This window comes from Amblyomma americanum, unplaced genomic scaffold, assembly GCF_052857255.1.
Source record: "Amblyomma americanum isolate KBUSLIRL-KWMA unplaced genomic scaffold, ASM5285725v1 scaffold_34, whole genome shotgun sequence".
Classification (NCBI taxonomy): Eukaryota; Metazoa; Arthropoda; class Arachnida; order Ixodida; family Ixodidae; genus Amblyomma; species Amblyomma americanum.
Window position 1 is genome coordinate 225,214 of NW_027526506.1, and position 15,542 is coordinate 240,755.

Here is a 15,542-nt window from a genome sequence, read left to right on the forward strand (position 1 = left end):
AACTCTGTATTAGAAACTACGTGTTGAAGAAACTCCCTGTTTGAGAAACTACTCCCCGTTGGAGCAACTGCATGTCGGAGACACTCCCTGTTTGAGAAAGTTTAGAGGAACTCCTTGTTGGAGAAACTTCCTTTTGTAGAACTCATGTTGGAGAAACTACATGTTGGAGAAACTTGCTGTTTTAAAACTGCATGTAGGAGAAACTTCATGTTGGAGAAACTCCCCGTTGTAGAAACTACATAGAGGAGAAACTTACTGTTGGAGAAATTCCCTCTTGGAAAAACTCCTTGTTGGAGGAACTCCTTATTAGAGAGACTGCCTGTTAGAGACACCCCTTCTTGAAGAAGATACATATTGGAGAAATTCCTAGTTGCAGAAACTCCGTGTTGGAGAAACTCCAGAAACTGCTTGTTCGAGAAACTTCGTGTTGGAGAAACTTCGTTTTGGAGAAACTCCGTGTTGAGACAACTTCGTGTTGGAGAAACTCTGGGTTGTAGAACCTCCGTGTTGGAGAAACTCCATGTTGGAGAAACTCCGTGTTGGAGAAACTCCGTGTTGTAGAAACTCCGTGTTGGAGAACCTCCTTGTTGGAGAAACTCCGTGTTGGAGAAACCTCGTGTTGGAGAAACTTCGTGTTGGAGAAACTCCCTGTTGGAGAAACTCCGTCTAGGAGAATCTCCCTGTTGGAGAAACTCCGTGTTGCAGCAACTGTGTTGTAGAAACTCCGTGTTGGAGAAACTCCATGTTGGCGAAACTCCGTGTTGGAGACACTCCGTGTTCGAGAAACTCCGCGTTGTAGAAACTCCGTGTTGTTGAAACTCCGTGTTCGAGAAACTCTGTGTTGGAGAAACTCCGTGCTGGAGAAACTCCGTGTTGTAAAAACTCCGTGTTGGAGAAACTCCGTGTTGTAGAAGCTCCGTGTTGGAGAAACTCCGTGTTGGAGACACTCTGTGTTGGAGAAACTCCGTGTTTAAGAAACTTCGTGTTTGAGAAACTCCGTGTTGGAGAAGCTCCGTGTTGGAGAAACTCCAGAAACTCCTTGTTCGAGAAACTACGTCTTGGACAAACTCCGTGTTGGAGAAACTCCGTGTTGTAAAAACTCCAGAAACTCCTTGTTTGAGAAACTACGTGTTGGAGAAACTCCGTGTTGGAGAAACTCCAGAAACTCCTTGTTCGAGAAACTACGTGTTGGAGAAACTCCGTGTTGGACAAAACTCCGTGTTGTAGAAACTTTGTGTTGTAGAAACTCCAGAATCTCCGTGTTGGAGAAACTCCGTGTTGTAGAAACTCCATGTTGGAGAAACTGCGTGTTTTAGAACCTCCGTGTTGGAGAAACGCCGTGTTGTAGAAACTCCGTGCTGGAGAAACTTCGTGTTGGAGAAACTCCGTGTTGGAGAAACTCCGTGTAGGAGAAACTCCGTGTTGGAGAACTCCGTGTTGGAGAAACTCCGTGTTGGAGAAACTCTGTGTTGTAGAAACTCTGTGTTGTAGAAACTCCGTGTTGGAGAAACTCCGTGTTGGAGAAACTCCGTGTTGGAGAAACTCCGGTTTGAGAAACTCAGCGTTGTAGAAACTCCGTGTTGTAGAAACTCTGTATTAGAAACTACGTGTTGAAGAAACTCACTGTTTGAGAAACTACTCCCTGTTGGAGCAACTGCATGTCGGAGACACTCCCTGTTTGAGAAAGTCCCTGTTACAGGAACTCCTTGTTGGAGAAACTTCCTTTTGTAGAATCTCATGTTGGAGAAACTGCATGTTGGAGAAACTTGCTGTTTCAAAACTGCATGTGGGAGAAACTTCATGTTGGAGAAACTCCCCGTTGTAGAAACTACATAGAGGAGAAACTTTCAGTTGGAGAAATTTCCTCTTGGAAAAACTCCTTGTTGGAGGAACTCCTTATTGGCGAGACTGCCTGTTAGTGACACCCCTTCTTGAAGAAGATACATATTGGAGAAATTCCTAGTTGCAGAAACTCCGTGTTGGAGAAACTCCAGAAACTCCTTGTTCTAGAAACTTCGTGTTGGAGAAACTTCGTTTTGGAGAAACTCCGTGTTGGAGAAACTCCGTGTTGGAGAAACTCGGTTTTGTAGAAACTCCGTATTGAGGCAACTTCGTGGTGGAGAAACTCTGGGTTGTAGAACCTCCGTGTTGGAGAAACTCCGTGTTGGAGAAACTCCGTGTTGTAGAAACTCCGTGATGGAGAACCTTCTTGTTGGAGAAACTCCGTGTTGGAGAAACCTTGTGTTCGAGAAACTCCGCGTTGTAGAAACTCCGTGTTATAGAAACTCCGTGTTGGAGAAACTCCGTGTTGGAGACACTCCGTGTACGAGAAACTCCGTGTTGGAGAAACTCCGTGTTGGAGAAACTTTGTGTCGGAGAAACTCCGTGTTGGAGAAACTCCGTGTTGGAGAAACTCCGAGTTGGAGAAACTCCGTGCAGGAGAAACTCCGTGTTGCAGAAACTCCAGAAACTCCTTGTTCGAGAAACTCTGTGTTGGAGAAACTCCGTGTTGAAGAAACTCTGTGTTGGAGAAACTCCGTGTTGGAGAAACTCTGTGTTGGAGAAACTCCATGTTGGAGAAACTTCGTGTTGTAGAAACTTCGTGTTGTAGAAACTCCGTGTTGGAGAAACTCCGTGTTGGAGTAGCTCCTTGTTGGAGAAACTCCGTGTTGGAGAAACTCCGTGTTGGTGAAATTCCTTGTAGGAGAAACGCCTTGTTGGAGAAACTCTGTGTTGGAGAAACTCCGTGTTGGAGAAAATCCGTGTTGGTTAAACTCCGTTCTGTAGAAACTCCGTGCTGAAGAAACTCCGTGTTGGAGAAACTCCGTGTTGGAGAAACTCCGTGTTAGAGAAACTCCGTGTTGTAGAAACTCCGTGATGGAGAAACTCCGTGTTGGAGAAACTGTGTTGGATAAACTCTGTGTAGGAGAAATTCCTTGTTGGAGAAACCCTTTGTTGGAGAAACCCTGTGTTGGAGAAACTCCGTGTTGGAGAAACTCCGTGCTGGAGAAACTCCGTGTTGTAAAAACTGCGTGTTGGAGAAACTCCGTGCTGTAGAAGCTCCGTGTTGGAGAAACTCCGTGTTGGAGACACTCTGTGTTGGAGAAACTCCGTGTTTAAGAAACTACTCCCCGTTGGAGCAACTGCATGTCGGAGACACTCCCTGTTTGAGAAAGTTTAGAGGAACTCCTTGTTGGAGAAACTTCCTTTTGTAGAACTCATGTTGGAGAAACTACATGTTGGAGAAACTTGCTGTTTTAAAACTGCATGTAGGAGAAACTTCATGTTGGAGAAACTCCCCGTTGTAGAAACTACATAGAGGAGAAACTTACTGTTGGAGAAATTCCCTCTTGGAAAAACTCCTTGTTGGAGGAACTCCTTATTAGAGAGACTGCCTGTTAGAGACACCCCTTCTTGAAGAAGATACATATTGGAGAAATTCCTAGTTGCAGAAACTCCGTGTTGGAGAAACTCCAGAAACTGCTTGTTCGAGAAACTTCGTGTTGGAGAAACTTCGTTTTGGAGAAACTCCGTGTTGAGACAACTTCGTGTTGGAGAAACTCTGGGTTGTAGAACCTCCGTGTTGGAGAAACTCCATGTTGGAGAAACTCCGTGTTGGAGAAACTCCGTGTTGTAGAAACTCCGTGTTGGAGAACCTCCTTGTTGGAGAAACTCCGTGTTGGAGAAACCTCGTGTTGGAGAAACTTCGTGTTGGAGAAACTCCCTGTTGGAGAAACTCCGTCTAGGAGAATCTCCCTGTTGGAGAAACTCCGTGTTGCAGCAACTGTGTTGTAGAAACTCCGTGTTGGAGAAACTCCATGTTGGCGAAACTCCGTGTTGGAGACACTCCGTGTTCGAGAAACTCCGCGTTGTAGAAACTCCGTGTTGTTGAAACTCCGTGTTCGAGAAACTCTGTGTTGGAGAAACTCCGTGCTGGAGAAACTCCGTGTTGTAAAAACTCCGTGTTGGAGAAACTCCGTGTTGTAGAAGCTCCGTGTTGGAGAAACTCCGTGTTGGAGACACTCTGTGTTGGAGAAACTCCGTGTTTAAGAAACTTCGTGTTTGAGAAACTCCGTGTTGGAGAAGCTCCGTGTTGGAGAAACTCCAGAAACTCCTTGTTCGAGAAACTACGTCTTGGACAAACTCCGTGTTGGAGAAACTCCGTGTTGTAAAAACTCCAGAAACTCCTTGTTTGAGAAACTACGTGTTGGAGAAACTCCGTGTTGGAGAAACTCCAGAAACTCCTTGTTCGAGAAACTACGTGTTGGAGAAACTCCGTGTTGGACAAAACTCCGTGTTGTAGAAACTTTGTGTTGTAGAAACTCCAGAATCTCCGTGTTGGAGAAACTCCGTGTTGTAGAAACTCCATGTTGGAGAAACTGCGTGTTTTAGAACCTCCGTGTTGGAGAAACGCCGTGTTGTAGAAACTCCGTGCTGGAGAAACTTCGTGTTGGAGAAACTCCGTGTTGGAGAAACTCCGTGTAGGAGAAACTCCGTGTTGGAGAACTCCGTGTCGGAGAAACTCCGTGTTGGAGAAACTCTGTGTTGTAGAAACTCTGTGTTGTAGAAACTCCGTGTTGGAGAAACTCCGTGTTGGAGAAACTCCGTGTTGGAGAAACTCCGGTTTGAGAAACTCAGCGTTGTAGAAACTCCGTGTTGTAGAAACTCTGTATTAGAAACTACGTGTTGAAGAAACTCACTGTTTGAGAAACTACTCCCTGTTGGAGCAACTGCATGTCGGAGACACTCCCTGTTTGAGAAAGTCCCTGTTACAGGAACTCCTTGTTGGAGAAACTTCCTTTTGTAGAATCTCATGTTGGAGAAACTGCATGTTGGAGAAACTTGCTGTTTCAAAACTGCATGTGGGAGAAACTTCATGTTGGAGAAACTCCCCGTTGTAGAAACTACATAGAGGAGAAACTTTCAGTTGGAGAAATTTCCTCTTGGAAAAACTCCTTGTTGGAGGAACTCCTTATTGGCGAGACTGCCTGTTAGTGACACCCCTTCTTGAAGAAGATACATATTGGAGAAATTCCTAGTTGCAGAAACTCCGTGTTGGAGAAACTCCAGAAACTCCTTGTTCTAGAAACTTCGTGTTGGAGAAACTTCGTTTTGGAGAAACTCCGTGTTGGAGAAACTCCGTGTTGGAGAAACTCGGTTTTGTAGAAACTCCGTATTGAGGCAACTTCGTGGTGGAGAAACTCTGGGTTGTAGAACCTCCGTGTTGGAGAAACTCCGTGTTGGAGAAACTCCGTGTTGTAGAAACTCCGTGATGGAGAACCTTCTTGTTGGAGAAACTCCGTGTTGGAGAAACCTTGTGTTCGAGAAACTCCGCGTTGTAGAAACTCCGTGTTATAGAAACTCCGTGTTGGAGAAACTCCGTGTTGGAGACACTCCGTGTACGAGAAACTCCGTGTTGGAGAAACTCCGCGTTGGAGAAACTTTGTGTCGGAGAAACTCCGTGTTGGAGAAACTCCGTGTTGGAGAAACTCCGAGTTGGAGAAACTCCGTGCAGGAGAAACTCCGTGTTGCAGAAACTCCAGAAACTCCTTGTTCGAGAAACTCTGTGTTGGAGAAACTCCGTGTTGAAGAAACTCTGTGTTGGAGAAACTCCGTGTTGGAGAAACTCTGTGTTGGAGAAACTCCATGTTGGAGAAACTTCGTGTTGTAGAAACTTCGTGTTGTAGAAACTCCGTGTTGGAGAAACTCCGTGTTGGAGTAGCTCCTTGTTGGAGAAACTCCGTGTTGGAGAAACTCCGTGTTGGTGAAATTCCTTGTAGGAGAAACGCCTTGTTGGAGAAACTCTGTGTTGGAGAAACTCCGTGTTGGAGAAAATCCGTGTTGGTTAAACTCCGTTCTGTAGAAACTCCGTGCTGAAGAAACTCCGTGTTGGAGAAACTCCGTGTTGGAGAAACTCCGTGTTAGAGAAACTCCGTGTTGTAGAAACTCCGTGATGGAGAAACTCCGTGTTGGAGAAACTGTGTTGGATAAACTCTGTGTAGGAGAAATTCCTTGTTGGAGAAACCCTTTGTTGGAGAAACCCTGTGTTGGAGAAACTCCGTGTTGGAGAAACTCCGTGCTGGAGAAACTCCGTGTTGTAAAAACTGCGTGTTGGAGAAACTCCGTGCTGTAGAAGCTCCGTGTTGGAGAAACTCCGTGTTGGAGACACTCTGTGTTGGAGAAACTCCGTGTTTAAGAAACTTCGTGTTTGAGAAACTCCGTGTTGGAGAAGCTCCGTGTTGGAGAAACTCCAGAAACTCCTTGTTCGAGAAACTACGTGTTAGACAAACTCCGTGTTGGAGAAACTCCGTGTTGTAAAAACTCCAGAAACTCCTTGTTTGAGAAACTACGTGTTGCAGAAACTCCGTGTTGGAGAAACTCCAGAAACTCCTTGTTCGAGAAACTACGTGTTGGAGAAACTCCGTGTTGGACAAAACTCCGTGTTGTAGAAACTTTGTGTTGTAGAAACTCCAGAATCTCCGTGTTGGAGAAACTCCGTGTTGTAGTAACTCCGTGTTGGAGAAACTGCGTGTTTTAGAACCTCCGTGTTGGAGAAACGCCGTGTTGTAGAAACTCCGTGCTGGAGAATCTTCGTGTTGGAGAAACTCCGTGTTGGAGAAACTCCGTGTAGGAGAAACTCCGTGTTGGAGAACTCCGTGTTGGAGAAACTCCGTGTTGGAGAAACTCTGTGTTGTAGAAACTCTGTGTTGTAGAAACTCCGTGTTGGAGAAACTCCGTGTTGGAGAAACTCCGTGTTGGAGAAACTCCGGTTTGAGAAACTCAGCGTTGTAGAAACTCCGTGTTGTAGAAACTCTGTATTAGAAACTACGTGTTGAAGAAACTCCCTGTTTGAGAAACTACTCCCTGTTGGAGCAACTGCATGTCGGAGACACTCCCTGTTTGAGAAAGTCCCTGTTACAGGAACTCCTTGTTGGAGAAACTTCCTTTTGTAGAATCTCATGTTGGAGAAACTGCATGTTGGAGAAACTTGCTGTTTCAAAACTGCATGTGGGAGAAACTTCATGTTGGAGAAACTCCCCGTTGTAGAAACTACATAGAGGAGAAACTTTCTGTTGGAGAAATTCCCTCTTGGAAAAACTCCTTGTTGGAGGAACTCCTTATTGGCGAGACTGCCTGTTAGAGACACCCCTTCTTGAAGAAGATACATATTGGAGAAATTCCTAGTTGCAGAAACTCCGTGTTGGAGAAACTCCAGAAACTCCTTGTTCGAGAAACTTCGTGTTGGAGAAACTTCGTTTTGGAGAAACTCCGTGTTGGAGAAACTCCGTGTTGGAGAAACTCGGTTTTGTAGAAACTGCGTATTGAGGCAACTTCGTGGTGGAGAAACTCTGGGTTGTAGAACCTCCGTGTTGGAGAAACTCCGTGTTGGAGAAACTCCGTGTTGTAGAAACTCCGTGATGAAGAACCTTCTTGTTGCAGAAACTCCGTGTTGGAGAAACCTTGTGTTGGAGAAACTTCGTGTTGGAGACACTCCGTGTTCGAGAAACTCCGCGTTGTAGAAACTCCGTATTGTAGAAACTCCGTGTTGGAGAAACTCCGTATTGGAGACACTCCGTGTTCGAGAAACTCCGTGTTGGAGAAACTCCGTGTTGGAGAAACTGTGTCGGAGAAACTCCGTGTTGGAGAAACTCCGTGTTGGAGAAACTCCGCGTTGGAGTAACTCCGTGCAGGAGAAACTCCGTGTTGGAGAAACTCCAGAAACTCCTTGTTCGAGAAACTGTGTTGGAGAAACTCCGTGTTGGAGAAACTCTGTGTTGGAGAAACTTCGTGTTGTAGAAACTCAGTGTTGGAGAAACTCTGCGTTGGAGAAACTCCATCTTGGAGAAACTCCGTTTTGTAGAAACTTCATGTTGAAGAAACTCCGTGTTGGAGAAACTCTGTGTTGTAGAAACTCCGTTTGGGAGAAACTTCGTGTTGTAGAAAATTCGGTTGTAGAAACTCCGTGTTGGAGAAACTCCGTGTTGGAGAAACTCTTTGTTGGAGAAACCGTGTTGGAGAAACTCCGTTTTGTAGAAACTCCGTGTTGAAGGAACTCTGTGTTGGAGAAACTCCGTGTTGGAGAAATTCCGTGTTGGAGAAACTCCGTGTTGGAGGAACTCCGTGTTGGAGAAACTTCGTGTTGGAGAAACTCCGTGTTGGAGGAACTCCGTGTTGGAGAAACTTCGTGTTGTAGAAACTCCGTGTTGAAGAAACTCTGTGTTGGAGTAGCTCCTTGTTGGGGAAACTCCGTGTTGGAGAAACTACGTGTTGGAGAAATTCCTTGTTGGAGAAACGCCTTGTTGGAGAAACTCTGTGTTGGAGAAACTCCGTGTTGGAGAAAATCCGTGTTGGTTAAACTCCGTTCTGTAGAAACTCCGTGTTGGAGAAACTCTGTGTTGTAGAAACTCTGTGTTGTAGAAACTCCGTGTGGGAGATACTTCGTGTTGTAGAAAATTCGGTTGTAGAAACTCCGTGTTGGAGAAACTTCGTGTTGGAGAAACTCTTTGTTGGAGAAACTCCGTGTTGGTGAAACTCCGTTTTGTAGAAACTCCGTGTTGAAGAAACTCTGTGTTGGAGAAACTCCGTGTTAAAGAAATTCCGTGTTGGAGAAACTCCGTGTTGGAGAAACTCCGTGTTGGAGAAACTCCGTGTTGGAGAAACTTCGTGTTGGAGAAACTTCGTGTTGGAGAAACTCAGTGGTGGAGTAGCTCCTTGTTGGAGAAACTCCGTGTTGGAGAAACTACGTGTTGGAGAAATTCCTTGTTGGAGAAACGCCTTGTTGGAGAAACTGTGTTGGAGAAAATCCGTGTTGGTTAAACTCCGTTCTGTAGAAACTCCGTGCTGGAGAAACTCCGTGTTGGAGAAACTCCGTGTTGGAGAAACTCTGTGTTGGATAATCTCTGTGTCGCAGAAATTCCTTGTTGGAGAAACTCTTTGTTGGAGAAACCCTGTGTTGGAGAAACTCCGTGTTGGAGAAACTCCAGAAACTCCTTGTTCGAGAAACTTCGTGTTGGAGAAACTTCGTTTTGGAGAAACTCCGTGTTGGAGAAACTCCGTGTTGGAGAAACTCGGTTTTGTAGAAACTCCGTATTGAGGCAACTTCGTGGTGGAGAAACTCTGGGTTGTAGAACCTCCGCGTTGGAGAAACTCCGTGTTGGAGAAACTCCGTGTTGTAGAAACTCCGTGATGGAGAACCTTCTTGTTGGAGAAACTCCGTGTTGGAGAAACCTTGTGTTCGAGAAACTCCGCGTTGTAGAAACTCCGTGTTGTAGAAACTCCGTGTTGGAGAAACTCCGTGTTGGAGACACTCCGTGTACGAGAAACTCCGTGTTGGAGAAACTCTGTGTTGGAGAAACTTTGTGTCGGAGAAACTCCGTGTTGGAGAAACTCCGTGTTGGAGAAACTCCGAGTTGGAGAAACTACGTGCAGGAGAAACTCCGTGTTGCAGAAACTCCAGAAACTCCTTGTTCGAGAAACTCTGTGTTGGAGAAACTCCGTGTTGAAGAAACTCTGTGTTGGAGAAACTCCGTGTTGGAGAAACTCTGTGTTGGAGAAACTCCATGTTGGAGAAACTTCGTGTTGTAGAAACTTCGTGTTGTAGAAACTCCGTGTTGGAGAAACTCCGTGTTGGAGTAGCTCCTTGTTGGAGAAACTCCGTGTTGGAGAAACTCCGTGTTGGTGAAATTCCTTGTAGGAGAAACGCCTTGTTGGAGAAACTCTGTGTTGGAGAAACTCCGTGTTGGAGAAAATCCGTGTTGGTTAAACTCCGTTCTGTAGAAACTCCGTGCTGAAGAAACTCCGTGTTGGAGAAACTCCGTGTTGGAGAAACTCCGTGTTAGAGAAACTCCGTGTTGTAGAAACTCCGTGATGGAGAAACTCCGTGTTGGAGAAACTGTGTTGGATAAACTCTGTGTAGGAGAAATTCCTTGTTGGAGAAACCCTTTGTTGGAGAAACCCTGTGTTGGAGAAACTCCGTGTTGGAGAAACTCCGTGCTGGAGAAACTCCGTGTTGTAAAAACTGCGTGTTGGAGAAACTCCGTGTTGTAGAAGCTCCGTGTTGGAGAAACTCCGTGTTGGAGACACTCTGTGTTGGAGAAACTCCGTGTTTAAGAAACTTCGTGTTTGAGAAACTCCGTGTTGGAGAAGCTCCGTGTTGGAGAAACTCCAGAAACTCCTTGTTCGAGAAACTACGTGTTGGACAAACTCCGTGTTGGAGAAACTCCGTGTTGTAAAAACTCCAGAAACTCCTTGTTTGAGAAACTACGTGTTGCAGAAACTCCGTGTTGGAGAAACTCCAGAAACTCCTTGTTCGAGAAACTACGTGTTGGAGAAACTCCGTGTTGGACAAAACTCCGTGTTGTAGAAACTTTGTGTTGTAGAAACTCCAGAATCTCCGTGTTGGAGAAACTCCGTGTTGTAGTAACTCCGTGTTGGAGAAACTGCGTGTTTTAGAACCTCCGTGTTGGAGAAACGCCGTGTTGTAGAAACTCCGTGCTGGAGAATCTTTGTGTTGGAGAAACTCCGTGCTGGAGAAACTCCGTGTAGGAGAAACTCCGTGTTGGAGAACTCCGTGTTGGAGAAACTCCGTGTTGGAGAAACTCTGTGTTGTAGAAACTCTGTGTTGTAGAAACTCCGTGTTGGAGAAACTCCGTGTTGGAGAAACTCCGTGTTGGAGAAACTCCGGTTTGAGAAACTCAGCGTTGTAGAAACTCCGTGTTGTAGAAACTCTGTATTAGAAACTACGTGTTGAAGAAACTCCCTGTTTGAGAAACTACTCCCTGTTGGAGCAACTGCATGTCGGAGACACTCCCTGTTTGAGAAAGTCCCTGTTACAGGAACTCCTTGTTGGAGAAACTTCCTTTTGTAAAATCTCATGTTGGAGAAACTGCATGTTGGAGAAACTTGCTGTTTCAAAACTGCATGTGGGAGAAACTTCATGTTGGAGAAACTCCCCGTTGTAGAAACTACATAGAGGAGAAACTTTCTGTTGGAGAAATTCCCTCTTGGAAAAACTCCTTGTTGGAGGAACTCCTTATTGGCGAGACTGCCTGTTAGAGACACCCCTTCTTGAAGAAGATACATATTGGAGAAATTCCTAGTTGCAGAAACTCCGTGTTGGAGAAACTCCAGAAACTCCTTGTTCGAGAAACTTCGTGTTGGAGAAACTTCGTTTTGGAGAAACTCCGTGTTGGAGAAACTCCGTGTTGGAGAAACTCGGTTTTGTAGAAACTGCGTATTGAGGCAACTTCGTGGTGGAGAAACTCTGGGTTGTAGAACCTCCGTGTTGGAGAAACTCCGTGTTGGAGAAACTCCGTGTTGTAGAAACTCCGTGATGGAGAACCTTCTTGTTGCAGAAACTCCGTGTTGGAGAAACCTTGTGTTGGAGAAACTTCGTGTTGGAGACACTCCGTGTTCGAGAAACTCCGCGTTGTAGAAACTCCGTATTGTAGAAACTCCGTGTTGGAGAAACTCCGTATTGGAGACACTCCGTGTTCGAGAAACTCCGTGTTGGAGAAACTCCGCGTTGGAGTAACTCCGTGCAGGAGAAACTCCGTGTTGGAGAAACTCCAGAAACTCCTTGTTCGAGAAACTGTGTTGGAGAAACTCCGTGTTGGAGAAACTCTGTGTTGGAGAAACTTCGTGTTGTAGAAACTCAGTGTTGGAGAAACTCTGCGTTGGAGAAACTCCATCTTGGAGAAACTCCGTTTTGTAGAAACTTCATGTTGAAGAAACTCCGTGTTGGAGAAACTCTGTGTTGTAGAAACTCCGTTTGGGAGAAACTTCGTGTTGTAGAAAATTCGGTTGTAGAAACTCCGTGTTGGAGAAACTCCGTGTTGGAGAAACTCTTTGTTGGAGAAACTCCGTGTTGGAGAAACTCCGTTTTGTAGAAACTCCGTGTTGAAGAAACTCTGTGTTGGAGAAACTCCGTGTTGGAGAAATTCCGTGTTGGAGAAACTCCGTGTTGGAGGAACTCCGTGTTGGAGAAACTTCGTGTTGGAGAAACTCCGTGTTGGAGGAACTCCGTGTTGGAGAAACTTCGTGTTGTAGAAACTCCGTGTTGAAGAAACTCTGTGTTGGAGTAGCTCCTTGTTGGAGAAACTCCGTGTTGGAGAAACTACGTGTTGGAGAAATTCCTTGTTGGAGAAACGCCTTGTTGGAGAAACTCTGTGTTGGAGAAACTCCGTGTTGGAGAAAATCCGTGTTGGTTAAACTCCGTTCTGTAGAAACTCCGTGTTGGAGAAACTCTGTGTTGTAGAAACTCTGTATTAGAAACTACGTGTTGAAGAAACTCCCTGTTTGAGAAACTACTCCCTGTTGGAGCAACTGCATGTCGGAGACACTCCCTGTTTGAGAAAGTCCCTGTTACAGGAACTCCTTGTTGGAGAAACTTCCTTTTGTAGAATCTCATGTTGGAGAAACTGCATGTTGGAGAAACTTGCTGTTTCAAAACTGCATGTGGGAGAAACTTCATGTTGGAGAAACTCCCCGTTGTAGAAACTACATAGAGGAGAAACTTTCTGTTGGAGAAATTCCCTCTTGGAAAAACTCCTTGTTGGAGGAACTCCTTATTGGCGAGACTGCCTGTTAGAGACACCCCTTCTTGAAGAAGATACATATTGGAGAAATTCCTAGTTGCAGAAACTCCGTGTTGGAGAAACTCCAGAAACTCCTTGTTCGAGAAACTTCGTGTTGGAGAAACTTCGTTTTGGAGAAACTCCGTGTTGGAGAAACTCCGTGTTGGAGAAACTCGGTTTTGTAGAAACTGCGTATTGAGGCAACTTCGTGGTGGAGAAACTCTGGGTTGTAGAACCTCCGTGTTGGAGAAACTCCGTGTTGTAGAAACTCCGTGATGGAGAACCTTCTTGTTGCAGAAACTCCGTGTTGGAGAAACCTTGTGTTGGAGAAACTTCGTGTTGGAGACACTCCGTGTTCGAGAAACTCCGCGTTGTAGAAACTCCGTATTGTAGAAACTCCGTGTTGGAGAAACTCCGTATTGGAGACACTCCGTGTTCGAGAAACTCCGTGTTGGAGAAACTCCGTGTTGGAGAAACTGTGTCGGAGAAACTCCGTGTTGAAGAAACTCCGTGTTGGAGAAACTCCGCGTTGGAGTAACTCCGTGCAGGAGAAACTCCGTGTTGGAGAAACTCCAGAAACTCCTTGTTCGAGAAACTGTGTTGGAGAAACTCCGTGTTGGAGAAACTCTGTGTTGGAGAAACTTCGTGTTGTAGAAACTCAGTGTTGGAGAAACTCTGCGTTGGAGAAACTCCATCTTGGAGAAACTCCGTTTTGTAGAAACTTCATGTTGAAGAAACTCCGTGTTGGAGAAACTCTGTGTTGTAGAAACTCCGTTTGGGAGAAACTTCGTGTTGTAGAAAATTCGGTTGTAGAAACTCCGTGTTGGAGAAACTCCGTGTTGGAGAAACTCTTTGTTGGAGAAACTCCGTGTTGGAGAAACTCCGTTTTGTAGAAACTCCGTGTTGAAGAAACTCTGTGTTGGAGAAACTCCGTGTTGGAGAAATTCCGTGTTGGAGAAACTCCGTGTTGGAGGAACTCCGTGTTGGAGAAACTTCGTGTTGGAGAAACTCCGTGTTGGAGGAACTCCGTGTTGGAGAAACTTCGTGTTGTAGAAACTCCGTGTTGAAGAAACTCTGTGTTGGAGTAGCTCCTTGTTGGAGAAACTCCGTGTTGGAGAAACTACGTGTTGGAGAAATTCCTTGTTGGAGAAACGCCTTGTTGGAGAAACTCTGTGTTGGAGAAACTCCGTGTTGGAGAAAATCCGTGTTGGTTAAACTCCGTTCTGTAGAAACTCCGTGTTGGAGAAACTCTGTGTTGTAGAAACTCTGTATTAGAAACTACGTGTTGAAGAAACTCCCTGTTTGAGAAACTACTCCCTGTTGGAGCAACTGCATGTCGGAGACACTCCCTGTTTGAGAAAGTCCCTGTTACAGGAACTCCTTGTTGGAGAAACTTCCTTTTGTAGAATCTCATGTTGGAGAAACTGCATGTTGGAGAAACTTGCTGTTTCAAAACTGCATGTGGGAGAAACTTCATGTTGGAGAAACTCCCCGTTGTAGAAACTACATAGAGGAGAAACTTTCTGTTGGAGAAATTCCCTCTTGGAAAAACTCCTTGTTGGAGGAACTCCTTATTGGCGAGACTGCCTGTTAGAGACACCCCTTCTTGAAGAAGATACATATTGGAGAAATTCCTAGTTGCAGAAACTCCGTGTTGGAGAAACTCCAGAAACTCCTTGTTCGAGAAACTTCGTGTTGGAGAAACTTCGTTTTGGAGAAACTCCGTGTTGGAGAAACTCCGTGTTGGAGAAACTCGGTTTTGTAGAAACTGCGTATTGAGGCAACTTCGTGGTGGAGAAACTCTGGGTTGTAGAACCTCCGTGTTGGAGAAACTCCGTGTTGGAGAAACTCCGTGTTGTAGAAACTCCGTGATGAAGAACCTTCTTGTTGCAGAAACTCCGTGTTGGAGAAACCTTGTGTTGGAGAAACTTCGTGTTGGAGACACTCCGTGTTCGAGAAACTCCGCGTTGTAGAAACTCCGTATTGTAGAAACTCCGTGTTGGAGAAACTCCGTATTGGAGACACTCCGTGTTCGAGAAACTCCGTGTTGGAGAAACTCCGTGTTGGAGAAACTGTGTCGGAGAAACTCCGTGTTGGAGAAACTCCGTGTTGGAGAAACTCCGCGTTGGAGTAACTCCGTGCAGGAGAAACTCCGTGTTGGAGAAACTCCAGAAACTCCTTGTTCGAGAAACTGTGTTGGAGAAACTCCGTGTTGGAGAAACTCTGTGTTGGAGAAACTTCGTGTTGTAGAAACTCCGTGTTGGAGAAACTCCGTGTTGGAGAAACTCTTTGTTGGAGAAACCGTGTTGGAGAAACTCCGTTTTGTAGAAACTCCGTGTTGAAGAAACTCTGTGTTGGAGAAACTCCGTGTTGGAGAAATTCCGTGTTGGAGAAACTCCGTGTTGGAGGAACTCCGTGTTGGAGAAACTTCGTGTTGGAGAAACTCCGTGTTGGAGGAACTCCGTGTTGGAGAAACTTCGTGTTGTAGAAACTCCGTGTTGAAGAAACTCTGTGTTGGAGTAGCTCCTTGTTGGAGAAACTCCGTGTTGGAGAAACTACGTGTTGGAGAAATTCCTTGTTGGAGAAACGCCTTGTTGGAGAAACTCTGTGTTGGAGAAACTCCGTGTTGGAGAAAATCCGTGTTGGTTAAACTCCGTTCTGTAGAAACTCCGTGTTGGAGAAACTCTGTGTTGTAGAAACTCTGTGTTGTAGAAACTCCGTGTGGGAGATACTTCGTGTTGTAGAAAATTCGGTTGTAGAAACTCCGTGTTGGAGAAACTTCGTGTTGGAGAAACTCTTTGTTGGAGAAACTCCGTGTTGGTGAAACTCCGTTTTGTAGAAACTCCGTGTTGAAGAAACTCTGTGTTGGAGAAACTCCGTGTTAAAGAAATTCCGTGTTGGAGAAACTCCGTGTTGGAGAAACTCCGTGTTGGAGAAACTCCGTGTTGGAGAAACTTCGTGTTGGAG